The sequence below is a fragment of the Eubalaena glacialis genome, chromosome 15 (assembly GCF_028564815.1).
Source record: "Eubalaena glacialis isolate mEubGla1 chromosome 15, mEubGla1.1.hap2.+ XY, whole genome shotgun sequence".
NCBI lineage: Eukaryota > Metazoa > Chordata > Mammalia > Artiodactyla > Balaenidae > Eubalaena > Eubalaena glacialis.
In genome coordinates, this window is record NC_083730.1 from 59,345,910 (window position 1) to 59,357,487 (window position 11,578).

General features: G+C 46.7%; 1 protein-coding gene across 1 annotated transcript in view; it reads right to left on the minus strand.

Moving 5' to 3' along the window:
• DLGAP1 (DLG associated protein 1) overlaps nt 1–2,495 on the minus strand; it is an 871,245-nt gene extending 868,750 nt beyond the window's left edge. Inside the window, exon 1 of the mRNA XM_061168915.1 lies at nt 2,212–2,495. The gene's annotated coding sequence lies outside the window, so the exon portion shown is untranslated. The remainder of the gene's footprint in view (nt 1–2,211) is intronic.
• Between the last annotated feature and the right edge of the window lie 9,083 nt (nt 2,496–11,578).

Genomic DNA, 11,578 nt, shown 5'->3' on the forward strand with positions numbered 1-11,578 from the left:
AGTTCATTTTGCCAATATTTATATTGTCTATAATTTTTGAGATCAAACATTTTATTTAGCGAACTAACCTTGGGATAGAAATATAGAGAGAAACAGCAGACATAATTTTTTAAATAGCCTATATTTGTGAAGCCATTCAAGTCTCTTTTCATACAAAGTAGCTAATACTTTCTCTTAAGTGAGTCAGTTGTTGTTTTTTTAATAGTCATGGAATTTTAGATCTAGAATTAGGAATATTTCAAGGAAGTGACTTTACTGCAGCAACTTTAAACTGAACTAATACACCCAAAGGAAATTAATAACAAGGCCATTGACACCAGATTTCTATGAACTTTCCTATTTCACGCCACAATATGAATTTTCTGAACCAAGGGTAGTTTTCGTAACCTAAACAGTTAAATTTCAAATGTTTTGCAAAGTTATTCGATATTTCTTTATGACTTTGGATCTCCTTCTCAAAAATGTAAGCAAAGAAAACTTTAGCCTTCTGACATTAGATAAATTAGGATACTTGTAACATCTCTTGCCTTCCTGTCATTTCGGTTCAAGTTGGGATAAAGATTACTGCTCTACATGCAAAATTACCTAGGCCAATAGAAAGTTGCTTCCTGAAGCTGAAATTCGGCTATAAATAACCGTCAAAAGGCAGTTAGCTCCTTCCTGGTAAAAAATAATTTGCAAGATGTTTGCATTTGGTCCTAAAATTGCTTTCCTAGTTCTGAACATTCCTCATCCCAGGATCTGACTACAAGTCAGACTGATCCATCACCAGTTTACAAAGCCATTCTCGAAGACTTTAAAAGCTAAAGATCTGCCTTGAATTGTTACTTTTATGATGTTTTTCATCACTGTAATTCCATAACTTCATGTGTTATGCTGGGGGTGGAGGGTGGGGGAGAAGGAGCATCGATCTCTCAAGAACGGAGCCAAGCTCACGGTGTCAAGAGGGGACAGTCTCGCAGGAGTCCATAAAGGAGATAACATCTCACCGCCCCCGCCCCCCCACGGAGGGTCCTGTCCCAGCCTCCTCGCCGCCTCAAACCCCCTCCCCTTCTCCGACAAAAAATTCCGCAGCCTCCTGGCCGGGAGGGAGGCGAGCCTGAGAGCCCTGGGCGGGAACGGCGCGCCGGCACAGACAGTGTCGCGGGCGCAGGCACCTGAGCAGCCCCTTCCCACCGCTTCCCGGGGCCACCGCGCCAGGCTGGGCTGGCTCGCCTCCCGCGAGGGGCGCAGCCTCCCGAGCCCTGCAGGCAGGATCTCCATCTCCGCGCGGCCCCCCGAAGTCCCGCCTGAAGCTGCGGCCGCCCCCCCCCAATGAAAGTGCAATTTGTTATCCCTCCCGGCCCGGAGGAGGGGTGTCCCTGTCTAGTCCCGGCTCAGCCCCGACTGTTCAGCTGGCTGAATATCGGGTCTCACCGCCCGCGCCGCGAGTGGCCGGGAATCGGCCTTGGCCTCGGCCGCGGGCGGGGGTCGACTCTCCCGTGATCGCTCCCTTGGACCCCGTTCTCTCCGTGTGGCTCTCTTTCTATATCTTGGTCTCTCCCTGCGTGCCTCTGTCTCTCTTTGTCTCTGCTTCTCTGGCTTTCTCTCTCTTGCGCGCTCGCGCACGCGCGCACACGCACATATACATACACACACACACACACAGGGGAGGGGGCTGTCTCCACTACCAATGCCAAAATGTCACCTAAAACACAAGTGCAACAACTTGCCTCGCCAAAGACCCAGGAGCCAGTCGAGAAATGCCCTGCAGGGAGCAGCCCCCTCCTTCCCTGCAAGGTGCATCGGGGGTTGGGGTCGGGGGGGGGAGGGGTGGGAATTTGGCCGGTGGACGTGACGGGGACTTTAGTTCTCCTCCCCTCCCCCTTCCGGGACCCTGTCGCAATTAGAAATCCGTCACTCTCCTCAGGCCCCGGGGGGAGCCGCGAGAACCGCACGCCGGAGAGCGGCGCGCCGATCCCCGGGTTCCCGGAGTACCCCGGGGGTCGCTGGAGTGCGCCCCGGGCGGTGGAAGGGGAAGGAGAAGCCGGCCGGCGGCTAGGGGAGCCCAGTCCAGAGTCCCTCCGCCCGAGACAGAAGCGGCGACCGCGCGGCGGGCAAGAGCCGCCCAGCGCGCGGCGGTGGCGGCGGTGGCGGCGGTGGCGGCGGCCCGGGCTCCGGTGGCCGCCGCCGCGAGCGCACGCCCCAGCCCCCGGAGCAGCCCGGCGTTACCTTGCCACTGCCCGCAGTCCGGCCCTCGGTCGCCGCGGACGTCCGTCGGTCCCGCGAGCCTCGGAGGGAGGACGAAAGAGGTGTCCCCGTGGCCGGGACAGGCTCCCAGCGAGGCGATGGGAAGGACTCGAGTGAGGAGCCGAGGCGGCTACGGCCGCTCCCGCCGCGGATGCCGCCGATTCCCCCGGGCCGGAGGTGTCGGAGAGGCCGTGTCCTCGGGATTGCGGGGCCCGGAGCGCAGCGCTCGCCTCTGGCGCGGCTGCTGAGCGCCGGGACGCGGCGGGCTGGGGCGGCGAGGCTGGGCTGGTCACCCGCCCCTGGGTGCATGTTAATACGGTGGGGAGGAGGAGTCCCGCGCTTCCTCCGCCCAACCGCGGGAGCCGGCGGGCGGGCGGCGGCCGCGGCCCGGAGCCAACACTCCCACCCGCCCCAGCTACTACGGCGGGCCACCAGCCCTGACCCAGCCCAGGCACGTGCGCCCGGGCCGCAGGGAGGCGCCCTGCGTCCTGCGGGTGATGCCCGCGCAGCTCCGGGCCGCAAGTGCGCTCACACCACGCGGAGGGGAAAGCCCCGCATCCCCTCGAAGGAACCGCGAAGCGCCCGCGCGTTAGTGGGCGTGTCCCGGGCGTTCCCCGGCGCAGCGTCCGCGGAGAAGTGAACCTGCCCCTCCTCACCTGACAGCTCTCGTTCCCAACCTTGTCATCGGGAGCGCTCAACACTATCACAGGAACTCATGTTGACGGGCAGAGGGTTTGCCTTTCTCTCTCTCCATCCTCGGGATCCCTAGTAGAATTTTTGAAGAAGCAATCGCCAGGGAGGAGCCGGGGTCGTGGAAAGAGTCTAGACTCACCCGGACTGACGTTCACACCCGGTGCCATTACCTCCCCCAGAGCCTCAGTTTCCCCATCTGTACAACGAAGGCTCTTGTGGATTAGATTATACAATATGTATTCCACCAGCTTCTCAAGGTATTGGCCTAAAGGTAATTAGAAAAACGAATCCCTTTTCTTCCTATCCTCTGACCTCAGAAAACTCCCCGCTCTCCATCCCAACTGCATTTGGAAGCCACGCCCATTCACACAGGCGGAGGACCACAAGTCCACATGCTCTGAAAGTAGGAAGCACCCGTAAGGCTTCAAAGTAAGAATAGAAATAAATATTGTGTGAATAGATGAACTAAGATTTGGGTCAAAGAGAGAAAAGAGTCAATCAATTAAGTGTTTATTGAGCTTCTGCTCTACCCACTTAAGTATCAATACCATGGATGATAATAGTTAAATAGGGGTTAATCACCATCTTCCAGTTTCCCTCTACTCAAAAAAGAATGGGCATCTTCATGGAGAATGTCTGCCCTTTGTTCTACAGCTCCCAGAGAGAACATTATGCTAAAGAGTATATGATCTTCTTTCTGTAATTGTACCCATAAAGTTATAGCATAAGATTTAGCATCTGCTTTGTGTGATATCTAATTATAAATATTAATAGAATATCCTTTTTAAAGAAAACCCTTCTAAAAATACAGAGAAGTGAAAAACAGTTTCCATAAAAATATGACTCAGATAAAATAATCGCTTTTCCGCAATTTCACTGAGTGATTTTCCATTAAAGAGGAAAAAAAAATCTGTAAACCACGAAACACTCCAAGAAATGGAGGTAAATCCTCAGCAGTGATTATAATGCTTTAACAAAGCTCTAAAAATTATCCCCAGCCAATTCAAGAGTGACTGTATAGGGGCACTTATTCTTCAAATAAGATTCCATGAAAAGGCAAAGTACTGATATAGGAAAAATAGCCTTCCTAATCTGGAGAGAGCAACTACCTTGCCTTTCCAGATTTGTAAATGTGTCTAATCCATAGAATTTTTAATGAGGTCACATAAATAAGAAGGCCATTATAACTGTCAGGCCCTAAATCAAATTAGGTGACTTTAGTGAATAAATTTGCTTGAAGCAGAAAATCATTTTCTTAAAAATTCTTATGGTCGGTTCAACCAGACAACAATAATATCTATGTAACACTGCTATTGTTAGGGTTTGCTGACTGTAAGTGACAGAAACCAAACTTGGTGAACTGAAGAGAAAGTTATTTATTGGAAAGATATTGAAAGCTTTGCAGTCTTGAAACAGGCAGGATTTGTGGCAATACTGTAGCTCTAGAAAGTCAGAAAGACAGAAGCAGTTCTGTTTGGTGTTGCACTGAAATGTACAGTTTACAGTCAGTAAATGTCAACTATTTCTTCAAACTTCACGTTACTGGATCAAGATTCAAGTCACAAAGGAGAACATCTGACTGGCCAAACTTCAGTTAGTTACCCACTCTCTGGCTGTGCCAGGAGAGGGAGAGGAAACATTTGGTTCTTTGACTTCCAGAATGGAAGGCAGGCACCTGGATTTATCATGCTTCCAAAAGTACACATGATTGGAGATAGGTGATTCCTCAAAACAAGTTCAGGGAACTATTAAGAAGGAGAACTTGATGCTGAGGTCAAAAAAAGATCGATGTCTGTTACATTGACTGGCCATGAAATTTACACTGTAATGCTTAGAGTTGTTTGGAAATGAGCAGTAAATGTGAAACTGCAACTTTGTTTCACTTAAAGAATGCTGTTTAAATACTGTATGTATGGCCAGTTATCTTATTTAAATAAGCGTAGTGCCTATTATAAGCACTACTGCAAGCCAGGGCGAGCAGCTGTGTTCATTTCTTGTCACGGACAGTATAGTAGTGGAATAATCGCGCTGGAAAGATGACCATGTCCTAATCCTGCGAACCAGTGAATGGTTATCTTGCATGACAATTTGCAGATGTGATTAAGTAAAGGGTCTTGAGATGGGAAGTTTATCCCAGATTACCTCAATGGGCCCAATATAATCAAAAAGGCCCTTATAAGAGGGAAACAAGAAAGTCAAAGGCAGAAGAAAAAGATGGAATGATGGAAGCAGAGGTTGGAGTGATGCATTTTGAAGACGGAGGAAGGAGGTCATGAGCAAGGGGATAGAGAAGCTAGAAAAGATAAAGATTCTCTCCTAGAGCCTCCAGAACTCACGCCAGTCTGCTACTATCTTGATTTTAGCCCAGTTAAACTGATTTCCGATTTCTGATCTCCAGAACTGTTAAGATAATAAATTCATGTTGCTTTAAGCCACCAAGTTGCTATAACAGCAGCTAGAGGAAATGAATATAGACAACTTACCCAACCCTTGGGAACATCCTCCCCAAAGCACATGTTGGTAGCAGGTGGCATGAGAGCCTTTACTGTAGAAGAAACACAGAAAGGCATAGCTCCTTCTGAAGAAGACAACTCAAAGGGAGGCTAAGTCAGCACTAAGTTGGTAAGAAGAGGAAATTAGAAACCATGAACAGATAGGGTTCCTATTCAGGAGTTTCCATTTCTCTGGTTAAATCAATGTGGCGGCACTCCCCCTAGACCACAACATGGTCAAACCGATAAAATCCCATTAGAATGAAGTGTACTTGTGAAAGAAGAAAGAACTCGAAGGACAACCTGAATGGTGAGTGTGAAAGACATACACGTTTGCTTCTGCATTTAACAAAGCCTTCTCACTCATTCTCATGGTTTTAAGTAACATTTAAATGGTGATTCCAGATCTATATCTTCAGCCTTGAACTCTCAGCTAGGTTTCATATTTGGGAATCCAAAGACCTGCTAGACAAATCCACTTGCAATTTCCACTGGCACTCCAAACTTAACAGGTCCAAATTAAACTCATCGCTTTCTGCCCTTGCCATCTGTTCAAATTTTTATTCCTTTTCCTGTTATACTATATGAATTCATGGCACAGTCATCCACCAAGTCACCAACACCAGAAACCCATGAGTTATCCTAGACTTCTACACCCACCAGTCACCTCTAATCCATCACCAAACACTGTTGACTTCTCCCACCATCTGAACTGATCTCGATTCCCTCCTATATTTCCATTTCTATAACAGTATACCCGTATAAGGCTTTGTCATCTCACCTCTGGGTTATTATCCTCTTAACTTCTTTCCTTTCCCCCAGTCTTGCCTCCTTTTCATTGAAGCAAGAATGGGCTTATAAAAATACAACTCAGACCACGTTACACATCACACGTTAAAGCTACGGTTTAGCGCCTTATAAATTTATAAAGTTCAGTTCCTTAGAATGATATACAAGGCTCTCCTGCTTTTATCTCTTTCTTAGGCCTTTGCTCTCATGATTTATACATTATGCTTCAGTAAATCAGACTGCTGCTTATAATGCCATTCATGTAACATGCTCTAGAATATTTCTGTAACTCTCTCATACTATTCTTTCTGTCTTGCATGCCCTCTCTCTGCTTTTGCTGGCTAGTATTTATTTCTCCTTCAAGGCTTGCTTCAGTGGTCCTCATGCCTGAATCATTAGGTTGGATTAAGTCATGCCCACGCTCACTGAACCTACTACTATCTTAGTTTTTATGACATTATATTAAGTTTTTCAGGTTATCTGGGTTGTATTTTTGAGACTGTAGCTATCCCTGTAGGGATCCCCAATACCTAGCATAGTAACTGCCTCTCAATAGAAAATCAATATATATTTGTGGGACTGAATTAACCTGAATGGCTTTGAGAATATTTTGTGATGTCTGTAATATATCTTAATATTAGGTAGTAGAAGGCCGTGTGTGATGTAATATAACCTGTAGCCAAATTTTAGAACCCATCACTTATCAGGTTTAATAAATGGAAAGTGTTCTTTTTCATGCTAAACAAATGCCAAAAAAAAACCTGAGGAAAGACATATGAAGACATCATGTCTAGTTTTTCCTTTTAAGAGCCAATCCAGTGAAAGGAAATGGTCTTGTTATCCTCAAACGGTTTTCAATGAACATTTTTGCTTTATGTTTTATTTGATTTTTTTAATTAAAGATATAAATGCTGGAATACAATTGATTTAGCTTCTGTCCCAACTCTACTTTTATACCCTATCATTCTTGTTTATACGTTAATCTATATACACTGTGTCCCCTTCCTGTCACCTCCCAAACACCCCCATTTACTCTTTCATCCATTGCAATACAGTGTGAGCCCTGAGCATTGCAATCTGGCTTTGTTCTGGTAAACGTGGTGTAATTTTCCCAACAAGAAGCCCCTTTGTAGTTCCTATTTCCTTGATCTCCTAATTAGAATTTTATGCAGTGGATATGTGATTTTTCAAAATTTCCACTAGAAGTGTCCATTATTTTACTGTCTTCTGGTTTCCCTTCTAGTTCTCTGCTCCCAAACTTTCCTACTACCTCTCCTAAGCTGTAATTATTGTGCCCCCAAGATGGTAGCTGAGACCACTGGTGAGAGTGAGGCCTCTGAAGAGAAAGGGCCCTTGGTCAGGACCCTGGGGAGTCTCTGCAATATCCACTGGTGAAAGAGGAAGAGGCCAACGTTAGAGGTGGGAAGAGACTCAGAACAGCAGTGCCATGAAAAGACAGGTTCCATGGAAACCAAAGAATGACAGCATTTTAGGAGATAGGATTTGATGCTGAATTTTAAACTAGCACTTCTATACATGTAACATCTCCACCTGCAAGAAATGTACAGGAGGGAGGGGCAAGATGGCGGAAGAGTAAGACGCGGAGATCACCTTCCTCCCCACAGATACATGAGAAATACATCTACACGTGGAACTGCTCCTACAGAACACCCACTGAACGCTGGCAGAAGACGTCAGACCTCCCAAAAGGCAAGAAAATCCCCACGTACTTGGGTAGGGCAAAAGAAAAAAGAAATAACAGAGACAAAAGAATAGGGACGGGACCTGCACCAGTGGGAGGGAGCTGTGAAGGAGGAAAGGTTTCCACACACTAGGAAGCCCCTTCGTGGGCAGAGACTGCGGGTAGCAGAGGGGGGAAGCTTCGGAGCCACGGAGAAGAGCGCAGCCACATTGGTGCGGAGGGCAAAGCGGAGAGATTCCCGCACAGAGGAGCGGTGCCGACCAGCACTCACCAGCCCGAGAGGCTTGTCTGCTCAGCCGCCGGGGCGGGCGGGGCCTGGGAGCTGGGGCTCGGGCTTCGGTGCTAGCCGGGAGGGAGTCCGGGAAAAAGACTGCAGCTGCCAAAGAGGCAAGAGAATTTTTCTTGCCTCTTTGTTTCGCGGCGCGCAAGGAGAGGGGATTCAGAGCGCCGCCTAAACGAGCTCCAGAGACGGGCACGAGCCGCGGCTATCAGCGCGGATCCCACAGCAACAGGGACGCAGAGGGAAAAACGGAGAGATTCCCGCACAGAGGCTCGGCGCCGAGCAGCACTCACCAGCCCGAGAGGCTTGTCTGCTCACCCGCCGGGGCGGGCGGGGGCTGGGAGCTGAGGCTCGGGCTTCGGTCGGATCGCAGGGAGAGGACTGGGGTTGGCTGCGTGAACACAGCCTGAAGGGTCTAGCGCACCACAACTAGCCGGGAGGGTGCACGAGAAAAAGTCTGCAGCTGCCGAAGAGGCAGGAGACTTTTTCTTGCCTCTTTGTTTCGCGGCGTGCAAGGAGAGGGGATTCAGAGCGCCACTTAAACGAACTCCAGAGACGGGCGCGAGCCGCGGCTATCAGCGCGGACCCCAGAGACGGGCATGAGACGCTAAGGCTGCTGCTGCCGCCACCAAACAGCCTGTGGGCGAGCACAGGTCATTCTCCACACCGCCCCTCCCGGGAGCCTGTGCGGCCCGCCATGGCCAGGCTCCCGTAATCCGGGGACAACTTCCCCGGGAGAGCGCACGGCGCGCCTCAGGCTGCTGCAACGTCACGCCGGCTTCTGCCGCCGCAGGCTCGCCCCGCCTCCTCCGTACCGCTCCCTCCCCCCGGCCTGACTGAGCCAGAGCCCCCGAATCAGCTGCTCCTTTAACCCCGTTCTGTCTGGGCGGGGAACAGACGCCCTCAGGGGACCTACATGCAGAGGCGGGTCCAAATCCAAAGCTGAACCCCGGGAGCTGTACGAACAAAGAAGAGAAAGGGAAATCTCTCCCAGCAGCCTCAGAAGCAGCGGATTAAAGCTCCACAAACAACTTGATGTGCCTGCATCTGTTGAATACCTGAATAGACAACGAATCATCCCAAATTTAGGAGATGGACTTTGGGAGCAGGATATATTAACTTTTCCCCTTTTCCTTTTTTTTGTGAGTGTAGATGTGTATGCTTCTGGGTGAGATTTTGTCTGTATAGCTTTGCTCTCACCGTTAGTCCTAGGGTTAGGTCTGTCCGTTTTTTTTTTTTTTTTTTTGGCTTAAAAATTTTTTTTTTTCCCTAATAAATGTTTTCTTAATAATTTTTTCCTTATTTTCTATTTTTAAAAAAATTTTTAATAAGTTTTTTCATATTTTTTATTTTAAAAAATTAAAAAATTTTTTTCTTAATAAATTTTTTCTAAATAATTTTTTTATTTTTAGTATAAAAAATTAATAAATCTATTTTTAAAAATTAAAAAAAAATTTTTTTTCTTAATAAATTTACTCTTAATAATTTTTTTTCTTATTTTTTATTATAATTGCTTTATTTTATTTTATTTTATCCTCTTTTTTTCTTTCTTTCCATTTTTTCTCCCTTTTATTCTGAGCCGTGTGGATGAAAGGCTCTTGGTGCTCCAGCCAGGCATCAGGGCTGTGCCTCTGAGGTGGGAGAGCCAACTTCAGGACACTGGTCCACAAGAGACCTCCCAGCTCCACGTAATACCAAACGGCGAAAATCTCTCACAGATCTCCATCTCAACATCAAGACCCAGCTTCACTCAACGACCAGCAAGCTACAGTGCTGGACACCCTATGCCAAACAACTAGCAAGAGAGGAACACAGCCCCATCCATTAACAGAGAGGCTGCCCAAAATCATAATAAGGCCACAGACACCCCAAAACACACCACCAGACGTGGACGAACCCACCAGAAAGACAACATCCAGCCTCATCCACCAGAACACAGGCACTAGTTCCCTCCACCAGGAAACCTACACAACCCACTGAACCAACCTTAGCCACTGGGGACAGATACCAAAAACAACGGGAACTACGAACCTGCAGCCTGTGAAAAGGAGACCCCAAACACAGTAAGATAAGCAAAATGAGAAGACAGAAAAACACACAGCAGATGAAGGAGCAGGGTCAAAACACACCAGACCTAACAAATGAAGAGGAAATAGGTAGTCTACCTGAAAAAGAATTCAGAATAATGATAGTAAGGATGATCCAAAGTCTTGGAAATAGAATAGACAAAATGCAAGAAACATTTAACAAGGACGTAGAAGAACTAAAGAGGAACCAAGAAACGATGACAAGCACAATAAATGAAATTAAAAATACTCTAGATGGGATCAATAGCAGAATAACTGACGCACAAGAACGGATAAGTGACCTGGAAGATAAAATGGTGGAAATAACTACTGCAGACCAGAATAAAGAAAAAAGAATGAAAAGAACTGAGGACAGTCTCAGAGACCTCTGGGACAACATTAAACGCACCAACATTCGAATTATAGGGGTCCCAGAAGAAGAAGAGAAAAAGAAAGGGACTGAGAAAATATTTGAAGAGATTATAGTTGAAAACTTCCCTAATATGGGAAAGGAAATAGTTAATCAAGTCCTGGAAGCACAGAGAGTCCCATACAGGATAAATCCAAGGAGAAACACACCAAGACACATATTAATCAAACTATCAAAAATTAAATATAAAGAAAACATATTAAAAGCAGCAAGGGAAAAACAACAGATAACACACAAGGGCATCCCCATAAGGTTAACAGCTGATCTTTCAGCAGAAACGCTGCAAGCCAGAAGGGAGTGGCAGGATATACTTAAAGTGATGAAGGAGAAAAACCTACAACCAAGATTACTCTACCCAGCAAGGATCTCATTCAGATTTGATGGAGAAATTAAAACCTTTACAAACAAGCAAAAGCTGAGAGAGTTCAGCACCACCAAACCAGCTTTACAACAAATGCTAAAGGAACTTCTCTAGGCAAGAAACACAAGAGAAGGAAAACACCTACAATAACAAACCCAAAACATTTAAGAAAATGGGAATAGGAACATACATATCGATAATTACCTTAAATGTAAATGGATTAAATGCTCCAACCAAAAGACACAGACTGGCTGAATGGATACAAAAACAAGACCCATATATATGCTGTCTACAAGAGACCCACTTCAGACCTAGAGACACATACAGACTGAAAGTGAGGGGATGGAAAAAGATATTCCATGCAAATGGAAATCAAAAGAAAGCTGGAGTAGCAATTCTCATATCAGACAAAATAGACTTTAAAATAAAGACAATTACAAGAGACAAAGACGGACACTATATAATGATCAAGGGATCGATCCAAGAGGAAGGTATAACAATTGTAAATATTTATGCACCCAACATAGGAGCACCTC